We start from the raw sequence: 18,311 nt of genomic DNA, 5'->3' as shown, positions 1-18,311 counted from the left end.
GGGTGTATAGTCTACCAACAAAGAGTGGCATGCTCTAACCCCTGTGCTATCCGGGCTTACCATGTCGCTTCCAGAGGCATTCTCGTCGGGGACCTTTGTGACGGAAAACGTCTGAATCCACAATATTGTGGGTGAAGATAAAAAATGTGCCAGTGGTATAAAACAGACACAGGTGAGGCGCTGGTGGGAGTTTAACCCAGGATCTCCTGTTTACAAGACAGGCACTTTAAACCAGCTAAACCACAGCACCTCTGAATGGGCAATAGTTGATTCAATTACTTGAAACCTCTCAGCGTGAAGGATCAGCCTCCATGATGTAAACACGCTCAACGTGGGGCTCGAACCCACGACCCTGAGATAAAGAGTCTCATGCTCTAACGACTGAGATAGCCAGGCTTGCTGCTTTGAAGGTACAGGCATTCTTGTCGGGGACCTTTGTGGCAGTTATTGTTTCAAACGCTTGGCCTGTGTCCACAAGGCTGACATTTTGTCCAGACACTGTTTCAAATGACTGTTTCAAATTCGCTGGGTGTATAGTCTACCAACAAAGAGTGGCATGCTCTAACCCCTGTGCCATCCAGGCTTACCATGTCGCTTCCAGAGGCATTCTCGTCGGGGACCTTCGTGACGGAAAACGTGTGAATCCACAATATTGTGGGTGAAGGTAAGAAATGTGCCAGTTGTATAAAACAGACACAGGTGAGGCGCTGCTGGGAGTTGAACCCAGGATCTCCTGTTTACAAGACAGGCGCTTTCAACCAGCTAAGCCACAGCACCTCTGAATGGGCAATAGTTGATTCAACTACTTGAAGCCTCTCAACGTCAAGGATCGGCCTCCATAATGAAAACACGCCCAACGTAGGCCTCGAACCCACGACCCCGAGATTAAAAGTCTCATGCTCTACCAACTGAACTAGCCGGGCTTACTGCTTTGCAGCTACAGGCATTCTGGTCGGGGACCTTTGTGGCAGTTATTGTTTCAAACGCTTGGCCTGTGTCCACAAGGATGACATTTTGTCCGGACACCGTTTCAAATGACTGTTTCAAATTCGCTGGGTGTATAGTCTACCAACAAAGAGTGGCATGCTCTAACCCCTGTGCCATCCAGGCTTACCATGTCGCTTCCAGAGGCATTCTCGTCGGGTCCTTTGTGACGGAAAACGCCTGAATCCACAATATTGTGGGTGAAGATAAAAAATGTGCCAGTTGTATAAAACAGACACAGGTGAGGCGCTGCTGGGAGTTGAACCCAGGATCTCCTGTTTACAAGACAGGCGCTTTCAACCAGCTAAGCCACAGCACCTCTGAATGGGCAATAGTTGATTCAACTACTCGAAGCCTCTCAGCGTGAAGGATCGGCCTCCATAATGTAAACACGCCCAACGTGGGGCTCGAACCCACGACCCTGAGATTAAGAGTCTCATGCTCTACCGACTGAGCTAGCCGGGCTTACTGCTTTGCAGCTACAGGCATTCTGGTTGGGGAACTTTGTGGCAGTTAATGTTTCAAACGCTTGGCCTGTGTCCACAAGGCTGACATTTTGTCCAGACACTGTTTCAAATGACTGTTTCAAATTCGCTGGGTGTATAGTCTACCAACAAAGAGTGGCATGCTCTAACCCCTGTGCCATCCAGGCTTACCATGTCGCTTCCAGAGGCATTCTCGTCTGGTCCTTTGTGACGGAAAACGCCTGAATCCACAATATTGTGGGTGAAGATAAAAAATGTGCCAGTTGTATAAAACAAACACAGGTGAGGCGCTGCTGGGAGTTGAACCCAGGATCTCCTGTTTACAAGACAGGCGCTTTCAACCAGCTAAGCCACAGCACCTCTGACTGGGCAATAGTTGATTCAACTACTCGAAGCCTCTCAGCGTGAAGGATCGGCCTCCATAATGTAAACACGCCCAACGTGGGGCTCGAACCCACGACCCTGAGATTAAGAGTCTCATGCTCTACCAACTGAACTAGCCGGGCTTACTGCTTTGCAGCTACAGGCATTCTGGTCGGGGACCTTTGTGGCAGTTATTGTTTCAAACGCTTGGCCTGTGTCCACAAGGATGACATTTTGTCCGGACACCGTTTCAAATGACTGTTTCAAATTCGCTGGGTGTATAGTCTACCAACAAAGAGTGGCATGCTCTAACCCCTGTGCTATCCGGGCTTACCATGTCGCTTCCAGAGGCATTCTCGTCGGGGACCTTTGTGACGGAAAACGTCTGAATCCACAATATTGTGGGTGAAGATAAAAAATGTGCCAGTTGTATAAAACAGACACAGGTGAGGCGCTGGTGGGAGTTTAACCCAGGATCTCCTGTTTACAAGACAGGCACTTTAAACCAGCTAAACCACAGCACCTCTGAATGGGCAATAGTTGATTCAATTACTTGAAACCTCTCAGCGTGAAGGATCAGCCTCCATGATGTAAACACGCCCAACGTGGGGCTCTAACCCACGACCCTGAGATTAAGAGTCTCATGCTCTACCGACTGAGCTAGCCGGGCTTACTGCTTTGCAGCTACAGGCATTCTGGTTGGGGAACTTTGTGGCAGTTAATGTTTCAAACGCTTGGCCTGTGTCCACAAGGCTGACATTTTGTCCAGACACTGTTTCAAATGACTGTTTCAAATTCGCTGGGTGTATAGTCTACCAACAAAGAGTGGCATGCTCTAACCCCTGTGCCATCCAGGCTTACCATGTCGCTTCCAGAGGCATTCTCGTCGGGGACCTTTGTGACGGAAAACGTGTGAATCCTCAATATTGTGGGTGAAGGTAAGAAATGTGCCAGTTGTATAAAACAGACACAGGTGAGGCGCTGCTGGGAGTTGAACCCAGGATCTCCTGTTTACAAGACAGGCGCTTTCAACCAGCTAAGCCACAGCACCTCTGACTGGGCAATAGTTGATTCAACTACTCGAAGCCTCTCAGCGTGAAGGATCGGCCTCCATAATGTAAACACGCCCAACGTGGGGCTCGAACCCACGACCCTGAGATTAAGAGTCTCATGCTCTACTAACTGAACTAGCCGGGCTTACTGCTTTGCAGCTACAGGCATTCTGGTCGGGGACCTTTGTGGCAGTTATTGTTTCAAACGCTTGGCCTGTGTCCACAAGGATGACATTTTGTCCGGACACCGTTTCAAATGACTGTTTCAAATTCGCTGGGTGTATAGTCTACCAACAAAGAGTGGCATGCTCTAACCCCTGTGCTATCCGGGCTTACCATGTCGCTTCCAGAGGCATTCTCGTCGGGGACCTTTGTGACGGAAAACGTCTGAATCCACAATATTGTGGGTGAAGATAAAAAATGTGCCAGTTGTATAAAACAGACACAGGTGAGGCGCTGGTGGGAGTTTAACCCAGGATCTCCTGTTTACAAGACAGGCACTTTAAACCAGCTAAACCACAGCACCTCTGAATGGGCAATAGTTGATTCAATTACTTGAAACCTCTCAGCGTGAAGGATCAGCCTCCATGATGTAAACACGCTCAACGTGGGGCTCGAACCCACGACCCTGAGATAAAGAGTCTCATGCTCTAACGACTGAGATAGCCAGGCTTGCTGCTTTGAAGGTACAGGCATTCTTGTCGGGGACCTTTGTGGCAGTTATTGTTTCAAACGCTTGGCCTGTGTCCACAAGGCTGACATTTTGTCCAGACACTGTTTCAAATGACTGTTTCAAATTCGCTGGGTGTATAGTCTACCAACAAAGAGTGGCATGCTCTAACCCCTGTGCCATCCAGGCTTACCATGTCGCTTCCAGAGGCATTCTCGTCGGGGACCTTCGTGACGGAAAACGTGTGAATCCACAATATTGTGGGTGAAGGTAAGAAATGTGCCAGTTGTATAAAACAGACACAGGTGAGGCGCTGCTGGGAGTTGAACCCAGGATCTCCTGTTTACAAGACAGGCGCTTTCAACCAGCTAAGCCACAGCACCTCTGAATGGGCAATAGTTGATTCAACTACTTGAAGCCTCTCAACGTCAAGGATCGGCCTCCATAATGAAAACACGCCCAACGTAGGCCTCGAACCCACGACCCCGAGATTAAAAGTCTCATGCTCTACCAACTGAACTAGCCGGGCTTACTGCTTTGCAGCTACAGGCATTCTGGTCGGGGACCTTTGTGGCAGTTATTGTTTCAAACGCTTGGCCTGTGTCCACAAGGATGACATTTTGTCCGGACACCGTTTCAAATGACTGTTTCAAATTCGCTGGGTGTATAGTCTACCAACAAAGAGTGGCATGCTCTAACCCCTGTGCCATCCAGGCTTACCATGTCGCTTCCAGAGGCATTCTCGTCGGGTCCTTTGTGACGGAAAACGCCTGAATCCACAATATTGTGGGTGAAGATAAAAAATGTGCCAGTTGTATAAAACAGACACAGGTGAGGCGCTGCTGGGAGTTGAACCCAGGATCTCCTGTTTACAAGACAGGCGCTTTCAACCAGCTAAGCCACAGCACCTCTGACTGGGCAATAGTTGATTCAACTACTCGAAGCCTCTCAGCGTGAAGGATCGGCCTCCATAATGTAAACACGCCCAACGTGGGGCTCGAACCCACGACCCTGAGATTAAGAGTCTCATGCTCTACTAACTGAACTAGCCGGGCTTACTGCTTTGCAGCTACAGGCATTCTGGTCGGGGACCTTTGTGGCAGTTATTGTTTCAAACGCTTGGCCTGTGTCCACAAGGATGACATTTTGTCCGGACACCGTTTCAAATGACTGTTTCAAATTCGCTGGGTGTATAGTCTACCAACAAAGAGTGGCATGCTCTAACCCCTGTGCTATCCGGGCTTACCATGTCGCTTCCAGAGGCATTCTCGTCGGGGACCTTTGTGACGGAAAACGTCTGAATCCACAATATTGTGGGTGAAGATAAAAAATGTGCCAGTTGTATAAAACAGACACAGGTGAGGCGCTGGTGGGAGTTTAACCCAGGATCTCCTGTTTACAAGACAGGCACTTTAAACCAGCTAAACCACAGCACCTCTGAATGGGCAATAGTTGATTCAATTACTTGAAACCTCTCAGCGTGAAGGATCAGCCTCCATGATGTAAACACGCTCAACGTGGGGCTCGAACCCACGACCCTGAGATAAAGAGTCTCATGCTCTAACGACTGAGATAGCCAGGCTTGCTGCTTTGAAGGTACAGGCATTCTTGTCGGGGACCTTTGTGGCAGTTATTGTTTCAAACGCTTGGCCTGTGTCCACAAGGCTGACATTTTGTCCAGACACTGTTTCAAATGACTGTTTCAAATTCGCTGGGTGTATAGTCTACCAACAAAGAGTGGCATGCTCTAACCCCTGTGCCATCCAGGCTTACCATGTCGCTTCCAGAGGCATTCTCGTCGGGGACCTTCGTGACGGAAAACGTGTGAATCCACAATATTGTGGGTGAAGGTAAGAAATGTGCCAGTTGTATAAAACAGACACAGGTGAGGCGCTGCTGGGAGTTGAACCCAGGATCTCCTGTTTACAAGACAGGCGCTTTCAACCAGCTAAGCCACAGCACCTCTGAATGGGCAATAGTTGATTCAACTACTTGAAGCCTCTCAACGTCAAGGATCGGCCTCCATAATGAAAACACGCCCAACGTAGGCCTCGAACCCACGACCCCGAGATTAAAAGTCTCATGCTCTACCAACTGAACTAGCCGGGCTTACTGCTTTGCAGCTACAGGCATTCTGGTCGGGGACCTTTGTGGCAGTTATTGTTTCAAACGCTTGGCCTGTGTCCACAAGGATGACATTTTGTCCGGACACCGTTTCAAATGACTGTTTCAAATTCGCTGGGTGTATAGTCTACCAACAAAGAGTGGCATGCTCTAACCCCTGTGCCATCCAGGCTTACCATGTCGCTTCCAGAGGCATTCTCGTCGGGTCCTTTGTGACGGAAAACGCCTGAATCCACAATATTGTGGGTGAAGATAAAAAATGTGCCAGTTGTATAAAACAGACACAGGTGAGGCGCTGCTGGGAGTTGAACCCAGGATCTCCTGTTTACAAGACAGGCGCTTTCAACCAGCTAAGCCACAGCACCTCTGAATGGGCAATAGTTGATTCAACTACTCGAAGCCTCTCAGCGTGAAGGATCGGCCTCCATAATGTAAAGACGCCCAACGTGGGGCTCGAACCCACGACCCTGAGATTAAGAGTCTCATGCTCTACCGACTGAGCTAGCCGGGCTTACTGCTTTGCAGCTACAGGCATTCTGGTTGGGGAACTTTGTGGCAGTTAATGTTTCAAACGCTTGGCCTGTGTCCACAAGGCTGACATTTTGTCCAGACACTGTTTCAAATGACTGTTTCAAATTCGCTGGGTGTATAGTCTACCAACAAAGAGTGGCATGCTCTAACCCCTGTGCCATCCAGGCTTACCATGTCGCTTCCAGAGGCATTCTCGTCTGGTCCTTTGTGACGGAAAACGCCTGAATCCACAATATTGTGGGTGAAGATAAAAAATGTGCCAGTTGTATAAAACAAACACAGGTGAGGCGCTGCTGGGAGTTGAACCCAGGATCTCCTGTTTACAAGACAGGCGCTTTCAACCAGCTAAGCCACAGCACCTCTGAATGGGCAATAGTTGATTCAACTACTCGAAGCCTCTCAGCGTGAAGGATCGGCCTCCATAATGTAAAGACGCCCAACGTGGGGCTCGAACCCACGACCCTGAGATTAAGAGTCTCATGCTCTACCGACTGAGCTAGCCGGGCTTACTGCTTTGCAGCTACAGGCATTCTGGTTGGGGAACTTTGTGGCAGTTAATGTTTCAAACGCTTGGCCTGTGTCCACAAGGCTGACATTTTGTCCAGACACTGTTTCAAATGACTGTTTCAAATTCGCTGGGTGTATAGTCTACCAACAAAGAGTGGCATGCTCTAACCCCTGTGCCATCCAGGCTTACCATGTCGCTTCCAGAGGCATTCTCGTCGGGGACCTTTGTGACGGAAAACGTGTGAATCCTCAATATTGTGGGTGAAGGTAAGAAATGTGCCAGTTGTATAAAACAGACACAGGTGAGGCGCTGCTGGGAGTTGAACCCAGGATCTCCTGTTTACAAGACAGGCGCTTTCAACCAGCTAAGCCACAGCACCTCTGACTGGGCAATAGTTGATTCAACTACTCGAAGCCTCTCAGCGTGAAGGATCGGCCTCCATAATGTAAACACGCCCAACGTGGGGCTCGAACCCACGACCCTGAGATTAAGAGTCTCATGCTCTACCAACTGAACTAGCCGGGCTTACTGCTTTGCAGCTACAGGCATTCTGGTCGGGGACCTTTGTGGCAGTTATTGTTTCAAACGCTTGGCCTGTGTCCACAAGGATGACATTTTGTCCGGACACCGTTTCAAATGACTGTTTCAAATTCGCTGGGTGTATAGTCTACCAACAAAGAGTGGCATGCTCTAACCCCTGTGCTATCCGGGCTTACCATGTCGCTTCCAGAGGCATTCTCGTCGGGGACCTTTGTGACGGAAAACGTCTGAATCCACAATATTGTGGGTGAAGATAAAAAATGTGCCAGTTGTATAAAACAGACACAGGTGAGGCGCTGGTGGGAGTTTAACCCAGGATCTCCTGTTTACAAGACAGGCACTTTAAACCAGCTAAACCACAGCACCTCTGAATGGGCAATAGTTGATTCAATTACTTGAAACCTCTCAGCGTGAAGGATCAGCCTCCATGATGTAAACACGCCCAACGTGGGGCTCTAACCCACGACCCTGAGATTAAGAGTCTCATGCTCTACCGACTGAGCTAGCCGGGCTTACTGCTTTGCAGCTACAGGCATTCTGGTTGGGGAACTTTGTGGCAGTTAATGTTTCAAACGCTTGGCCTGTGTCCACAAGGCTGACATTTTGTCCAGACACTGTTTCAAATGACTGTTTCAAATTCGCTGGGTGTATAGTCTACCAACAAAGAGTGGCATGCTCTAACCCCTGTGCCATCCAGGCTTACCATGTCGCTTCCAGAGGCATTCTCGTCGGGGACCTTTGTGACGGAAAACGTGTGAATCCTCAATATTGTGGGTGAAGGTAAGAAATGTGCCAGTTGTATAAAACAGACACAGGTGAGGCGCTGCTGGGAGTTGAACCCAGGATCTCCTGTTTACAAGACAGGCGCTTTCAACCAGCTAAGCCACAGCACCTCTGACTGGGCAATAGTTGATTCAACTACTCGAAGCCTCTCAGCGTGAAGGATCGGCCTCCATAATGTAAACACGCCCAACGTGGGGCTCGAACCCACGACCCTGAGATTAAGAGTCTCATGCTCTACTAACTGAACTAGCCGGGCTTACTGCTTTGCAGCTACAGGCATTCTGGTCGGGGACCTTTGTGGCAGTTATTGTTTCAAACGCTTGGCCTGTGTCCACAAGGATGACATTTTGTCCGGACACCGTTTCAAATGACTGTTTCAAATTCGCTGGGTGTATAGTCTACCAACAAAGAGTGGCATGCTCTAACCCCTGTGCTATCCGGGCTTACCATGTCACTTCCAGAGGCATTCTCGTCGGGGACCTTTGTGACGGAAAACGTCTGAATCCACAATATTGTGGGTGAAGATAAAAAATGTGCCAGTTGTATAAAACAGACACAGGTGAGGCGCTGGTGGGAGTTTAACCCAGGATCTCCTGTTTACAAGACAGGCACTTTAAACCAGCTAAACCACAGCACCTCTGAATGGGCAATAGTTGATTCAATTACTTGAAACCTCTCAGCGTGAAGGATCAGCCTCCATGATGTAAACACGCTCAACGTGGGGCTCGAACCCACGACCCTGAGATAAAGAGTCTCATGCTCTAACGACTGAGATAGCCAGGCTTGCTGCTTTGAAGGTACAGGCATTCTTGTCGGGGACCTTTGTGGCAGTTATTGTTTCAAACGCTTGGCCTGTGTCCACAAGGCTGACATTTTGTCCAGACACTGTTTCAAATGACTGTTTCAAATTCGCTGGGTGTATAGTCTACCAACAAAGAGTGGCATGCTCTAACCCCTGTGCCATCCAGGCTTACCATGTCGCTTCCAGAGGCATTCTCGTCGGGGACCTTCGTGACGGAAAACGTGTGAATCCACAATATTGTGGGTGAAGGTAAGAAATGTGCCAGTTGTATAAAACAGACACAGGTGAGGCGCTGCTGGGAGTTGAACCCAGGATCTCCTGTTTACAAGACAGGCGCTTTCAACCAGCTAAGCCACAGCACCTCTGAATGGGCAATAGTTGATTCAACTACTTGAAGCCTCTCAACGTCAAGGATCGGCCTCCATAATGAAAACACGCCCAACGTAGGCCTCGAACCCACGACCCCGAGATTAAAAGTCTCATGCTCTACCGACTGAACTAGCCGGGCTTACTGCTTTGCAGCTACAGGCATTCTGGTCGGGGACCTTTGTGGCAGTTATTGTTTCAAACGCTTGGCCTGTGTCCACAAGGATGACATTTTGTCCGGACACCGTTTCAAATGACTGTTTCAAATTCGCTGGGTGTATAGTCTACCAACAAAGAGTGGCATGCTCTAACCCCTGTGCCATCCAGGCTTACCATGTCGCTTCCAGAGGCATTCTCGTCGGGTCCTTTGTGACGGAAAACGCCTGAATCCACAATATTGTGGGTGAAGATAAAAAATGTGCCAGTTGTATAAAACAGACACAGGTGAGGCGCTGCTGGGAGTTGAACCCAGGATCTCCTGTTTACAAGACAGGCGCTTTCAACCAGCTAAGCCACAGCACCTCTGACTGGGCAATAGTTGATTCAACTACTCGAAGCCTCTCAGCGTGAAGGATCGGCCTCCATAATGTAAACACGCCCAACGTGGGGCTCGAACCCACGACCCTGAGATTAAGAGTCTCATGCTCTACTAACTGAACTAGCCGGGCTTACTGCTTTGCAGCTACAGGCATTCTGGTCGGGGACCTTTGTGGCAGTTATTGTTTCAAACGCTTGGCCTGTGTCCACAAGGATGACATTTTGTCCGGACACCGTTTCAAATGACTGTTTCAAATTCGCTGGGTGTATAGTCTACCAACAAAGAGTGGCATGCTCTAACCCCTGTGCTATCCGGGCTTACCATGTCGCTTCCAGAGGCATTCTCGTCGGGGACCTTTGTGACGGAAAACGTCTGAATCCACAATATTGTGGGTGAAGATAAAAAATGTGCCAGTTGTATAAAACAGACACAGGTGAGGCGCTGGTGGGAGTTTAACCCAGGATCTCCTGTTTACAAGACAGGCACTTTAAACCAGCTAAACCACAGCACCTCTGAATGGGCAATAGTTGATTCAATTACTTGAAACCTCTCAGCGTGAAGGATCAGCCTCCATGATGTAAACACGCTCAACGTGGGGCTCGAACCCACGACCCTGAGATAAAGAGTCTCATGCTCTAACGACTGAGATAGCCAGGCTTGCTGCTTTGAAGGTACAGGCATTCTTGTCGGGGACCTTTGTGGCAGTTATTGTTTCAAACGCTTGGCCTGTGTCCACAAGGCTGACATTTTGTCCAGACACTGTTTCAAATGACTGTTTCAAATTCGCTGGGTGTATAGTCTACCAACAAAGAGTGGCATGCTCTAACCCCTGTGCCATCCAGGCTTACCATGTCGCTTCCAGAGGCATTCTCGTCGGGGACCTTCGTGACGGAAAACGTGTGAATCCACAATATTGTGGGTGAAGGTAAGAAATGTGCCAGTTGTATAAAACAGACACAGGTGAGGCGCTGCTGGGAGTTGAACCCAGGATCTCCTGTTTACAAGACAGGCGCTTTCAACCAGCTAAGCCACAGCACCTCTGAATGGGCAATAGTTGATTCAACTACTTGAAGCCTCTCAACGTCAAGGATCGGCCTCCATAATGAAAACACGCCCAACGTAGGCCTCGAACCCACGACCCCGAGATTAAAAGTCTCATGCTCTACCAACTGAACTAGCCGGGCTTACTGCTTTGCAGCTACAGGCATTCTGGTCGGGGACCTTTGTGGCAGTTATTGTTTCAAACGCTTGGCCTGTGTCCACAAGGATGACATTTTGTCCGGACACCGTTTCAAATGACTGTTTCAAATTCGCTGGGTGTATAGTCTACCAACAAAGAGTGGCATGCTCTAACCCCTGTGCCATCCAGGCTTACCATGTCGCTTCCAGAGGCATTCTCGTCGGGTCCTTTGTGACGGAAAACGCCTGAATCCACAATATTGTGGGTGAAGATAAAAAATGTGCCAGTTGTATAAAACAGACACAGGTGAGGCGCTGCTGGGAGTTGAACCCAGGATCTCCTGTTTACAAGACAGGCGCTTTCAACCAGCTAAGCCACAGCACCTCTGAATGGGCAATAGTTGATTCAACTACTCGAAGCCTCTCAGCGTGAAGGATCGGCCTCCATAATGTAAACACGCCCAACGTGGGGCTCGAACCCACGACCCTGAGATTAAGAGTCTCATGCTCTACCGACTGAGCTAGCCGGGCTTACTGCTTTGCAGCTACAGGCATTCTGGTTGGGGAACTTTGTGGCAGTTAATGTTTCAAACGCTTGGCCTGTGTCCACAAGGCTGACATTTTGTCCAGACACTGTTTCAAATGACTGTTTCAAATTCGCTGGGTGTATAGTCTACCAACAAAGAGTGGCATGCTCTAACCCCTGTGCCATCCAGGCTTACCATGTCGCTTCCAGAGGCATTCTCGTCGGGGACCTTTGTGACGGAAAACGTGTGAATCCTCAATATTGTGGGTGAAGGTAAGAAATGTGCCAGTTGTATAAAACAGACACAGGTGAGGCGCTGCTGGGAGTTGAACCCAGGATCTCCTGTTTACAAGACAGGCGCTTTCAACCAGCTAAGCCACAGCACCTCTGACTGGGCAATAGTTGATTCAACTACTCGAAGCCTCTCAGCGTGAAGGATCAGCCTCCATAATGTAAACACGCCCAACGTGGGGCTCGAACCCACGACCCTGAGATTAAGAGTCTCATGCTCTACCAACTGAACTAGCCGGGCTTACTGCTTTGCAGCTACAGGCATTCTGGTCGGGGACCTTTGTGGCAGTTATTGTTTCAAACGCTTGGCCTGTGTCCACAAGGATGACATTTTGTCCGGACACCGTTTCAAATGACTGTTTCAAATTCGCTGGGTGTATAGTCTACCAACAAAGAGTGGCATGCTCTAACCCCTGTGCTATCCGGGCTTACCATGTCGCTTCCAGAGGCATTCTCGTCGGGGACCTTTGTGACGGAAAACGTCTGAATCCACAATATTGTGGGTGAAGATAAAAAATGTGCCAGTTGTATAAAACAGACACAGGTGAGGCGCTGGTGGGAGTTTAACCCAGGATCTCCTGTTTACAAGACAGGCACTTTAAACCAGCTAAACCACAGCACCTCTGAATGGGCAATAGTTGATTCAATTACTTGAAACCTCTCAGCGTGAAGGATCAGCCTCCATGATGTAAACACGCTCAACGTGGGGCTCGAACCCACGACCCTGAGATAAAGAGTCTCATGCTCTAACGACTGAGATAGCCAGGCTTGCTGCTTTGAAGGTACAGGCATTCTTGTCGGGGACCTTTGTGGCAGTTATTGTTTCAAACGCTTGGCCTGTGTCCACAAGGCTGACATTTTGTCCAGACACTGTTTCAAATGACTGTTTCAAATTCGCTGGGTGTATAGTCTACCAACAAAGAGTGGCATGCTCTAACCCCTGTGCCATCCAGGCTTACCATGTCGCTTCCAGAGGCATTCTCGTCGGGGACCTTCGTGACGGAAAACGTGTGAATCCACAATATTGTGGGTGAAGGTAAGAAATGTGCCAGTTGTATAAAACAGACACAGGTGAGGCGCTGCTGGGAGTTGAACCCAGGATCTCCTGTTTACAAGACAGGCGCTTTCAACCAGCTAAGCCACAGCACCTCTGAATGGGCAATAGTTGATTCAACTACTTGAAGGCTCTCAACGTCAAGGATCGGCCTCCATAATGAAAACACGCCCAACGTAGGGCTCGAACCCACGACCCCGAGATTAAAAGTCTCATGCTCTACCAACTGAACTAGCCGGGCTTACTGCTTTGCAGCTACAGGCATTCTGGTCGGGGACCTTTGTGGCAGTTATTGTTTCAAACGCTTGGCCTGTGTCCACAAGGCTGACATTTTGTCCAGACACTGTTTCAAATGACTGTTTCAAATTCGCTGGGTGTATAGTCTACCAACAAAGAGTGGCATGCTCTAACCCCTGTGCCATCCAGGCTTACCATGTCGCTTCCAGAGGCATTCTCGTCGGGGACCTTTGTGACGGAAAACGTGTGAATCCACAATATTGTGGGTGAAGGTAAGAAATGTGCCAGTCGTATAAAACAGACACAGGTGAGGCGCTGCTGGGAGTTGAACCCAGGATCTCCTGTTTACAAGACAGGCGCTTTCAACCAGCTAAGCCACAGCACCTCTGACTGGGCAATAGTTGATTCAACTACTCGAAGCCTCTCAGCGTGAAGGATCGGCCTCCATAATGTAAACACGCCCAACGTGGGGCTCGAACCCACGACCCTGAGATTAAGAGTCTCATGCTCTACCGACTGAGCTAGCCGGGCTTACTGCTTTGCAGCAACAGGCATTCTGGTTGGGGAACTTTGTGGCAGTTAATGTTTCAAACGCTTGGCCTGTGTCCACAAGGCTGACATTTTGTCCAGACACTGTTTCAAATGACTGTTTCAAATTCGCTGGGTGTATAGTCTACCAACAAAGAGTGGCATGCTCTAACCCCTGTGCCATCCAGGCTTACCATGTCGCTTCCAGAGGCATTCTCGTCGGGTCCTTTGTGACGGAAAACGCCTGAATCCACAATATTGTGGGTGAAGATAAAAAATGTGCCAGTTGTATAAAACAAACACAGGTGAGGCGCTGCTGGGAGTTGAACCCAGGATCTCCTGTTTACAAGACAGGCGCTTTCAACCAGCTAAGCCACAGCACCTCTGAATGGGCAATAGTTGATTCAACTACTCGAAGCCTCTCAGCGTGAAGGATCGGCCTCCATAATGTAAACACGCCCAACGTGGGGCTCGAACCCACAACCCTGAGATTAAGAGTCTCATGCTCTACCGACTGAGCTAGCCGGGCTTACTGCTTTGCAGCTACAGGCATTCTGGTTGGGGAACTTTGTGGCAGTTATTGTTTCAAACGCTTGGCCTGTGTCCACAAGGCTGACATTTTGTCCAGACACTGTTTCAAATGACTGTTTCAAATTCGCTGGGTGTATAGTCTACCAACAAAGAGTGGCATGCTCTAACCCCTGTGCCATCCAGGCTTACCATGTCGCTTCCAGAGGCATTCTCGTCGGGGACCTTTGTGACGGAAAACGTGTGAATCCTCAATATTGTGGGTGAAGGTAAGAAATGTGCCAGTTGTATAAAACAGACACAGGTGAGGCGCTGCTGGGAGTTGAACCCAGGATCTCCTGTTTACAAGACAGGCGCTTTCAACCAGCTAAGCCACAGCACCTCTGACTGGGCAATAGTTGATTCAACTACTCGAAGCCTCTCAGCGTGAAGGATCGGCCTCCATAATGTAAACACGCCCAACGTGGGGCTCGAACCCACGACCCTGAGATTAAGAGTCTCATGCTCTACCGACTGAGCTAGCCGGGCTTACTGCTTTGCAGCTACAGGCATTCTGGTCGAGGGCCTTTGTGACAGTTATTGTTTCAAACGCTTGGCCTGTGTCCACAAGGCTGACATTTTGTCCAGACACCGTTTCAAATGACTGTTTCAAATTCGCTGGGTGTATAGTCTACCAACAAAGAGTGGCATGCTCTAACCCCTGTGCCATCCAGGCTTACCATGTCGCTTCCAGAGGCATTCTCGTCGGGGACCTTTGTGACGGAAAACGTCTGAATCCACAATATTGTGGGTGAAGATAAAAAATTTGCCAGTTGTATAAAACAGACACAGGTGAGGCACTGCTGGGAGTTGAACCCAGGATCTCCTGTTTACAAGACAGGCGCTTTCAACCAGCTAAGCCACAGCACCTCTGAATGCGCAATAGTTGATTCAACTACTCAAAGCCTCTCAGCGTGAAGGATCGGCCTCCATAATGTAAACACGCCCAACGTGGGGCTCGAACCCACGACCCTGAGATTAAGAGTCTCATGCTCTACCGACTGAGTTAGCCAGCCTTGCTGCTTTGAAGGTACAGGCATTCTTGTCGGGGACCTTTGTGGCAGTTATTGTTTCAAATGCTTGGCCTGTGTCCACAAGGCTGACATTTTGTCTGGACACCGTTTCAAATGACTGTTTCAAATTCGCTGGGTGTATAGTCTACCAACAAAGAGTGGCATGCTCTAACTCCTGTGCTATCCAGGCTTACCATGTCGCTTCCAGAGGCATTCTCGTCGGGTCCTTTGTGACGGAAAACGTGTGAATCCACAATATTGTGGGTGAAGATAAAAAATGTGCCAGTTGTATAAAACAGACACAGGTGAGGCGCTGCTGGGAGTTGAACCCAGGATCTCCTGTTTACAAGACAGGCGCTTTCAACCAGCTAAGCCACAGCACCTCTGACTGGGCAATAGTTGATTCAACTACTCGAAGCCTCTCAGCGTGAAGGATCGGCCTCCATAATGTAAACACGCCCAACGTGGGGCTCGAACCCACGACCCTGAGATTAAGAGTCTCATGCTCTACCGACTGAGCTAGCCGGGCTTACTGCTTTGCAGCTACAGGCATTCTGGTCGAGGGCCTTTGTGACAGTTATTGTTTCAAACGCTTGGCCTGTGTCCACAAGGCTGACATTTTGTCCAGACACCGTTTCAAATGACTGTTTCAAATTCGCTGGGTGTATAGTCTACCAACAAAGAGTGGCATGCTCTAACCCCTGTGCCATCCAGGCTTACCATGTCGCTTCCAGAGGCATTCTCGTCGGGGACCTTTGTGACGGAAAACGTCTGAATCCACAATATTGTGGGTGAAGATAAAAAATTTGCCAGTTGTATAAAACAGACACAGGTGAGGCACTGCTGGGAGTTGAACCCAGGATCTCCTGTTTACAAGACAGGCGCTTTCAACCAGCTAAGCCACAGCACCTCTGAATGCGCAATAGTTGATTCAACTACTCAAAGCCTCTCAGCGTGAAGGATCGGCCTCCATAATGTAAACACGCCCAACGTGGGGCTCGAACCCACGACCCTGAGATTAAGAGTCTCATGCTCTACCGACTGAGTTAGCCAGCCTTGCTGCTTTGAAGGTACAGGCATTCTTGTCGGGGACCTTTGTGGCAGTTATTGTTTCAAATGCTTGGCCTGTGTCCACAAGGCTGACATTTTGTCTGGACACCGTTTCAAATGACTGTTTCAAATTCGCTGGGTGTATAGTCTACCAACAAAGAGTGGCATGCTCTAACTCCTGTGCTATCCAGGCTTACCATGTCGCTTCCAGAGGCATTCTCGTCGGGTCCTTTGTGACGGAAAACGTGTGAATCCACAATATTGTGGGTGAAGATAAAAAATGTGCCAGTTGTATAAAACAGACACAGGTGAGGCGCTGCTGGGAGTTGAACCCAGGATCTCCTGTTTACAAGACAGGCACTTTCAACCAGCTAAGCCACAGCACCTCTGAATGGGAAATAGTTGATTCAACTACTCGAAGCCTCTCAGCGTGAAGGATCGGCCTCCATAATGTAAACACGCCCAACGTGGGGCTCGAACCCACGACCCTGAGATTAAGAGTCTCATGCTCTACCGACTGAGCTAGCCGGGCTTACTGCTTTGCAGCAACAGGCATTCTGGTTGGGGAACTTTGTGGCAGTTAATGTTTCAAACGCTTGGCCTGTGTCCACAAGGCTGACATTTTGTCCAGACACTGTTTCAAATGACTGTTTCAAATTCGCTGGGTGTATAGTCTACCAACAAAGAGTGGCATGCTCTAACCCCTGTGCCATCCAGGCTTACCATGTCGCTTCCAGAGGCATTCTCGTCGGGTCCTTTGTGACGGAAAACGCCTGAATCCACAATATTGTGGGTGAAGATAAAAAATGTGCCAGTTGTATAAAACAAACACAGGTGAGGCGCTGCTGGGAGTTGAACCCAGGATCTCCTGTTTACAAGACAGGCGCTTTCAACCAGCTAAGCCACAGCACCTCTGAATGGGCAATAGTTGATTCAACTACTCGAAGCCTCTCAGCGTGAAGGATCGGCCTCCATAATGTAAACACGCCCAACGTGGGGCTCGAACCCACAACCCTGAGATTAAGAGTCTCATGCTCTACCGACTGAGCTAGCCGGGCTTACTGCTTTGCAGCTACAGGCATTCTGGTTGGGGAACTTTGTGGCAGTTATTGTTTCAAACGCTTGGCCTGTGTCCACAAGGCTGACATTTTGTCCAGACACTGTTTCAAATGACTGTTTCAAATTCGCTGGGTGTATAGTCTACCAACAAAGAGTGGCATGCTCTAACCCCTGTGCCATCCAGGCTTACCATGTCGCTTCCAGAGGCATTCTCGTCGGGGACCTTTGTGACGGAAAACGTGTGAATCCTCAATATTGTGGGTGAAGGTAAGAAATGTGCCAGTTGTATAAAACAGACACAGGTGAGGCGCTGCTGGGAGTTGAACCCAGGATCTCCTGTTTACAAGACAGGCGCTTTCAACCAGCTAAGCCACAGCACCTCTGACTGGGCAATAGTTGATTCAACTACTCGAAGCCTCTCAGCGTGAAGGATCGGCCTCCATAATGTAAACACGCCCAACGTGGGGCTCGAACCCACGACCCTGAGATTAAGAGTCTCATGCTCTACCGACTGAGCTAGCCGGGCTTACTGCTTTGCAGCTACAGGCATTCTGGTCGAGGGCCTTTGTGACAGTTATTGTTTCAAACGCTTGGCCTGTGTCCACAAGGCTGACATTTTGTCCAGACACCGTTTCAAATGACTGTTTCAAATTCGCTGGGTGTATAGTCTACCAACAAAGAGTGGCATGCTCTAACCCCTGTGCCATCCAGGCTTACCATGTCGCTTCCAGAGGCATTCTCGTCGGGGACCTTTGTGACGGAAAACGTCTGAATCCACAATACTGTGGGTGAAGATAAAAAATTTGCCAGTTGTATAAAACAGACACAGGTGAGGCACTGCTGGGAGTTGAACCCAGGATCTCCTGTTTACAAGACAGGCGCTTTCAACCAGCTAAGCCACAGCACCTCTGAATGCGCAATAGTTGATTCAACTACTCAAAGCCTCTCAGCTTGAAGGATCGGCCTCCATAATGTAAACACGCCCAACGTGGGGCTCGAACCCACGACCCTGAGATTAAGAGTCTCATGCTCTACCGACTGAGTTAGCCAGCCTTGCTGCT

General features: G+C 49.2%; 53 non-coding genes across 53 annotated transcripts; all 53 read right to left on the bottom strand.

Annotated features, from left to right (window-relative positions):
• Positions 1 to 702: 702 nt before the first annotated feature.
• Positions 703 to 777, bottom strand: trnat-ugu (transfer RNA threonine (anticodon UGU)). The gene has a single exon. It is a non-coding gene; the product is annotated as a tRNA-Thr (tRNA).
• Positions 778 to 850: 73 nt separating this feature from the next.
• On the bottom strand, positions 851 to 923 carry trnak-uuu (transfer RNA lysine (anticodon UUU)). The gene has a single exon. It is a non-coding gene; the product is annotated as a tRNA-Lys (tRNA).
• Positions 924 to 1,228: 305 nt separating this feature from the next.
• trnat-ugu (transfer RNA threonine (anticodon UGU)) lies at positions 1,229 to 1,303 on the bottom strand. The gene has a single exon. It is a non-coding gene; the product is annotated as a tRNA-Thr (tRNA).
• A 73-nt stretch (positions 1,304 to 1,376) lies between these two features.
• On the bottom strand, positions 1,377 to 1,449 carry trnak-cuu (transfer RNA lysine (anticodon CUU)). Its single transcript has one exon. It is a non-coding gene; the product is annotated as a tRNA-Lys (tRNA).
• Positions 1,450 to 1,754: 305 nt separating this feature from the next.
• Positions 1,755 to 1,829, bottom strand: trnat-ugu (transfer RNA threonine (anticodon UGU)). Its single transcript has one exon. It is a non-coding gene; the product is annotated as a tRNA-Thr (tRNA).
• A 73-nt stretch (positions 1,830 to 1,902) lies between these two features.
• trnak-cuu (transfer RNA lysine (anticodon CUU)) lies at positions 1,903 to 1,975 on the bottom strand. Its single transcript has one exon. It is a non-coding gene; the product is annotated as a tRNA-Lys (tRNA).
• Positions 1,976 to 2,429: 454 nt separating this feature from the next.
• Positions 2,430 to 2,502, bottom strand: trnak-cuu (transfer RNA lysine (anticodon CUU)). The gene has a single exon. It is a non-coding gene; the product is annotated as a tRNA-Lys (tRNA).
• A 306-nt stretch (positions 2,503 to 2,808) lies between these two features.
• Positions 2,809 to 2,883, bottom strand: trnat-ugu (transfer RNA threonine (anticodon UGU)). The gene has a single exon. It is a non-coding gene; the product is annotated as a tRNA-Thr (tRNA).
• A 73-nt stretch (positions 2,884 to 2,956) lies between these two features.
• Positions 2,957 to 3,029, bottom strand: trnak-cuu (transfer RNA lysine (anticodon CUU)). The gene has a single exon. It is a non-coding gene; the product is annotated as a tRNA-Lys (tRNA).
• An 833-nt stretch (positions 3,030 to 3,862) lies between these two features.
• Positions 3,863 to 3,937, bottom strand: trnat-ugu (transfer RNA threonine (anticodon UGU)). The gene has a single exon. It is a non-coding gene; the product is annotated as a tRNA-Thr (tRNA).
• Positions 3,938 to 4,010: 73 nt separating this feature from the next.
• Positions 4,011 to 4,083, bottom strand: trnak-uuu (transfer RNA lysine (anticodon UUU)). Its single transcript has one exon. It is a non-coding gene; the product is annotated as a tRNA-Lys (tRNA).
• Positions 4,084 to 4,388: 305 nt separating this feature from the next.
• On the bottom strand, positions 4,389 to 4,463 carry trnat-ugu (transfer RNA threonine (anticodon UGU)). Its single transcript has one exon. It is a non-coding gene; the product is annotated as a tRNA-Thr (tRNA).
• Positions 4,464 to 4,536: 73 nt separating this feature from the next.
• On the bottom strand, positions 4,537 to 4,609 carry trnak-cuu (transfer RNA lysine (anticodon CUU)). The gene has a single exon. It is a non-coding gene; the product is annotated as a tRNA-Lys (tRNA).
• An 833-nt stretch (positions 4,610 to 5,442) lies between these two features.
• Positions 5,443 to 5,517, bottom strand: trnat-ugu (transfer RNA threonine (anticodon UGU)). Its single transcript has one exon. It is a non-coding gene; the product is annotated as a tRNA-Thr (tRNA).
• Positions 5,518 to 5,590: 73 nt separating this feature from the next.
• On the bottom strand, positions 5,591 to 5,663 carry trnak-uuu (transfer RNA lysine (anticodon UUU)). The gene has a single exon. It is a non-coding gene; the product is annotated as a tRNA-Lys (tRNA).
• A 305-nt stretch (positions 5,664 to 5,968) lies between these two features.
• Positions 5,969 to 6,043, bottom strand: trnat-ugu (transfer RNA threonine (anticodon UGU)). The gene has a single exon. It is a non-coding gene; the product is annotated as a tRNA-Thr (tRNA).
• A 73-nt stretch (positions 6,044 to 6,116) lies between these two features.
• Positions 6,117 to 6,189, bottom strand: trnak-cuu (transfer RNA lysine (anticodon CUU)). Its single transcript has one exon. It is a non-coding gene; the product is annotated as a tRNA-Lys (tRNA).
• Positions 6,190 to 6,494: 305 nt separating this feature from the next.
• Positions 6,495 to 6,569, bottom strand: trnat-ugu (transfer RNA threonine (anticodon UGU)). Its single transcript has one exon. It is a non-coding gene; the product is annotated as a tRNA-Thr (tRNA).
• Positions 6,570 to 6,642: 73 nt separating this feature from the next.
• trnak-cuu (transfer RNA lysine (anticodon CUU)) lies at positions 6,643 to 6,715 on the bottom strand. The gene has a single exon. It is a non-coding gene; the product is annotated as a tRNA-Lys (tRNA).
• Positions 6,716 to 7,021: 306 nt separating this feature from the next.
• trnat-ugu (transfer RNA threonine (anticodon UGU)) lies at positions 7,022 to 7,096 on the bottom strand. Its single transcript has one exon. It is a non-coding gene; the product is annotated as a tRNA-Thr (tRNA).
• A 73-nt stretch (positions 7,097 to 7,169) lies between these two features.
• Positions 7,170 to 7,242, bottom strand: trnak-cuu (transfer RNA lysine (anticodon CUU)). Its single transcript has one exon. It is a non-coding gene; the product is annotated as a tRNA-Lys (tRNA).
• Positions 7,243 to 7,696: 454 nt separating this feature from the next.
• Positions 7,697 to 7,769, bottom strand: trnak-cuu (transfer RNA lysine (anticodon CUU)). The gene has a single exon. It is a non-coding gene; the product is annotated as a tRNA-Lys (tRNA).
• A 306-nt stretch (positions 7,770 to 8,075) lies between these two features.
• trnat-ugu (transfer RNA threonine (anticodon UGU)) lies at positions 8,076 to 8,150 on the bottom strand. The gene has a single exon. It is a non-coding gene; the product is annotated as a tRNA-Thr (tRNA).
• Positions 8,151 to 8,223: 73 nt separating this feature from the next.
• On the bottom strand, positions 8,224 to 8,296 carry trnak-cuu (transfer RNA lysine (anticodon CUU)). Its single transcript has one exon. It is a non-coding gene; the product is annotated as a tRNA-Lys (tRNA).
• Positions 8,297 to 9,129: 833 nt separating this feature from the next.
• On the bottom strand, positions 9,130 to 9,204 carry trnat-ugu (transfer RNA threonine (anticodon UGU)). Its single transcript has one exon. It is a non-coding gene; the product is annotated as a tRNA-Thr (tRNA).
• A 73-nt stretch (positions 9,205 to 9,277) lies between these two features.
• trnak-uuu (transfer RNA lysine (anticodon UUU)) lies at positions 9,278 to 9,350 on the bottom strand. The gene has a single exon. It is a non-coding gene; the product is annotated as a tRNA-Lys (tRNA).
• A 305-nt stretch (positions 9,351 to 9,655) lies between these two features.
• On the bottom strand, positions 9,656 to 9,730 carry trnat-ugu (transfer RNA threonine (anticodon UGU)). Its single transcript has one exon. It is a non-coding gene; the product is annotated as a tRNA-Thr (tRNA).
• Positions 9,731 to 9,803: 73 nt separating this feature from the next.
• On the bottom strand, positions 9,804 to 9,876 carry trnak-cuu (transfer RNA lysine (anticodon CUU)). Its single transcript has one exon. It is a non-coding gene; the product is annotated as a tRNA-Lys (tRNA).
• An 833-nt stretch (positions 9,877 to 10,709) lies between these two features.
• trnat-ugu (transfer RNA threonine (anticodon UGU)) lies at positions 10,710 to 10,784 on the bottom strand. The gene has a single exon. It is a non-coding gene; the product is annotated as a tRNA-Thr (tRNA).
• A 73-nt stretch (positions 10,785 to 10,857) lies between these two features.
• On the bottom strand, positions 10,858 to 10,930 carry trnak-uuu (transfer RNA lysine (anticodon UUU)). Its single transcript has one exon. It is a non-coding gene; the product is annotated as a tRNA-Lys (tRNA).
• A 305-nt stretch (positions 10,931 to 11,235) lies between these two features.
• trnat-ugu (transfer RNA threonine (anticodon UGU)) lies at positions 11,236 to 11,310 on the bottom strand. Its single transcript has one exon. It is a non-coding gene; the product is annotated as a tRNA-Thr (tRNA).
• Positions 11,311 to 11,383: 73 nt separating this feature from the next.
• Positions 11,384 to 11,456, bottom strand: trnak-cuu (transfer RNA lysine (anticodon CUU)). Its single transcript has one exon. It is a non-coding gene; the product is annotated as a tRNA-Lys (tRNA).
• A 306-nt stretch (positions 11,457 to 11,762) lies between these two features.
• On the bottom strand, positions 11,763 to 11,837 carry trnat-ugu (transfer RNA threonine (anticodon UGU)). Its single transcript has one exon. It is a non-coding gene; the product is annotated as a tRNA-Thr (tRNA).
• A 73-nt stretch (positions 11,838 to 11,910) lies between these two features.
• On the bottom strand, positions 11,911 to 11,983 carry trnak-cuu (transfer RNA lysine (anticodon CUU)). Its single transcript has one exon. It is a non-coding gene; the product is annotated as a tRNA-Lys (tRNA).
• An 833-nt stretch (positions 11,984 to 12,816) lies between these two features.
• trnat-ugu (transfer RNA threonine (anticodon UGU)) lies at positions 12,817 to 12,891 on the bottom strand. The gene has a single exon. It is a non-coding gene; the product is annotated as a tRNA-Thr (tRNA).
• Positions 12,892 to 12,964: 73 nt separating this feature from the next.
• Positions 12,965 to 13,037, bottom strand: trnak-uuu (transfer RNA lysine (anticodon UUU)). The gene has a single exon. It is a non-coding gene; the product is annotated as a tRNA-Lys (tRNA).
• A 306-nt stretch (positions 13,038 to 13,343) lies between these two features.
• Positions 13,344 to 13,418, bottom strand: trnat-ugu (transfer RNA threonine (anticodon UGU)). Its single transcript has one exon. It is a non-coding gene; the product is annotated as a tRNA-Thr (tRNA).
• Positions 13,419 to 13,491: 73 nt separating this feature from the next.
• Positions 13,492 to 13,564, bottom strand: trnak-cuu (transfer RNA lysine (anticodon CUU)). The gene has a single exon. It is a non-coding gene; the product is annotated as a tRNA-Lys (tRNA).
• Positions 13,565 to 13,869: 305 nt separating this feature from the next.
• On the bottom strand, positions 13,870 to 13,944 carry trnat-ugu (transfer RNA threonine (anticodon UGU)). Its single transcript has one exon. It is a non-coding gene; the product is annotated as a tRNA-Thr (tRNA).
• A 73-nt stretch (positions 13,945 to 14,017) lies between these two features.
• On the bottom strand, positions 14,018 to 14,090 carry trnak-cuu (transfer RNA lysine (anticodon CUU)). Its single transcript has one exon. It is a non-coding gene; the product is annotated as a tRNA-Lys (tRNA).
• A 306-nt stretch (positions 14,091 to 14,396) lies between these two features.
• On the bottom strand, positions 14,397 to 14,471 carry trnat-ugu (transfer RNA threonine (anticodon UGU)). The gene has a single exon. It is a non-coding gene; the product is annotated as a tRNA-Thr (tRNA).
• A 73-nt stretch (positions 14,472 to 14,544) lies between these two features.
• trnak-cuu (transfer RNA lysine (anticodon CUU)) lies at positions 14,545 to 14,617 on the bottom strand. The gene has a single exon. It is a non-coding gene; the product is annotated as a tRNA-Lys (tRNA).
• A 306-nt stretch (positions 14,618 to 14,923) lies between these two features.
• Positions 14,924 to 14,998, bottom strand: trnat-ugu (transfer RNA threonine (anticodon UGU)). The gene has a single exon. It is a non-coding gene; the product is annotated as a tRNA-Thr (tRNA).
• Positions 14,999 to 15,449: 451 nt separating this feature from the next.
• Positions 15,450 to 15,524, bottom strand: trnat-ugu (transfer RNA threonine (anticodon UGU)). Its single transcript has one exon. It is a non-coding gene; the product is annotated as a tRNA-Thr (tRNA).
• A 73-nt stretch (positions 15,525 to 15,597) lies between these two features.
• trnak-cuu (transfer RNA lysine (anticodon CUU)) lies at positions 15,598 to 15,670 on the bottom strand. Its single transcript has one exon. It is a non-coding gene; the product is annotated as a tRNA-Lys (tRNA).
• Positions 15,671 to 15,976: 306 nt separating this feature from the next.
• Positions 15,977 to 16,051, bottom strand: trnat-ugu (transfer RNA threonine (anticodon UGU)). Its single transcript has one exon. It is a non-coding gene; the product is annotated as a tRNA-Thr (tRNA).
• A 451-nt stretch (positions 16,052 to 16,502) lies between these two features.
• Positions 16,503 to 16,577, bottom strand: trnat-ugu (transfer RNA threonine (anticodon UGU)). Its single transcript has one exon. It is a non-coding gene; the product is annotated as a tRNA-Thr (tRNA).
• Positions 16,578 to 16,650: 73 nt separating this feature from the next.
• trnak-cuu (transfer RNA lysine (anticodon CUU)) lies at positions 16,651 to 16,723 on the bottom strand. Its single transcript has one exon. It is a non-coding gene; the product is annotated as a tRNA-Lys (tRNA).
• Positions 16,724 to 17,028: 305 nt separating this feature from the next.
• On the bottom strand, positions 17,029 to 17,103 carry trnat-ugu (transfer RNA threonine (anticodon UGU)). The gene has a single exon. It is a non-coding gene; the product is annotated as a tRNA-Thr (tRNA).
• A 73-nt stretch (positions 17,104 to 17,176) lies between these two features.
• Positions 17,177 to 17,249, bottom strand: trnak-cuu (transfer RNA lysine (anticodon CUU)). Its single transcript has one exon. It is a non-coding gene; the product is annotated as a tRNA-Lys (tRNA).
• A 306-nt stretch (positions 17,250 to 17,555) lies between these two features.
• Positions 17,556 to 17,630, bottom strand: trnat-ugu (transfer RNA threonine (anticodon UGU)). The gene has a single exon. It is a non-coding gene; the product is annotated as a tRNA-Thr (tRNA).
• Positions 17,631 to 17,703: 73 nt separating this feature from the next.
• trnak-cuu (transfer RNA lysine (anticodon CUU)) lies at positions 17,704 to 17,776 on the bottom strand. The gene has a single exon. It is a non-coding gene; the product is annotated as a tRNA-Lys (tRNA).
• A 306-nt stretch (positions 17,777 to 18,082) lies between these two features.
• Positions 18,083 to 18,157, bottom strand: trnat-ugu (transfer RNA threonine (anticodon UGU)). Its single transcript has one exon. It is a non-coding gene; the product is annotated as a tRNA-Thr (tRNA).
• Between the last annotated feature and the right edge of the window lie 154 nt (positions 18,158 to 18,311).

The sequence above is a fragment of the Hypomesus nipponensis genome, chromosome 18 (assembly GCF_054491055.1).
Source record: "Hypomesus nipponensis isolate SF chromosome 18, ASM5449105v1, whole genome shotgun sequence".
Classification (NCBI taxonomy): Eukaryota; Metazoa; Chordata; class Actinopteri; order Osmeriformes; family Osmeridae; genus Hypomesus; species Hypomesus nipponensis.
Note: the sequence above shows the minus strand (reverse complement) of the source record. Positions and strands in the feature narration are given on the sequence as shown.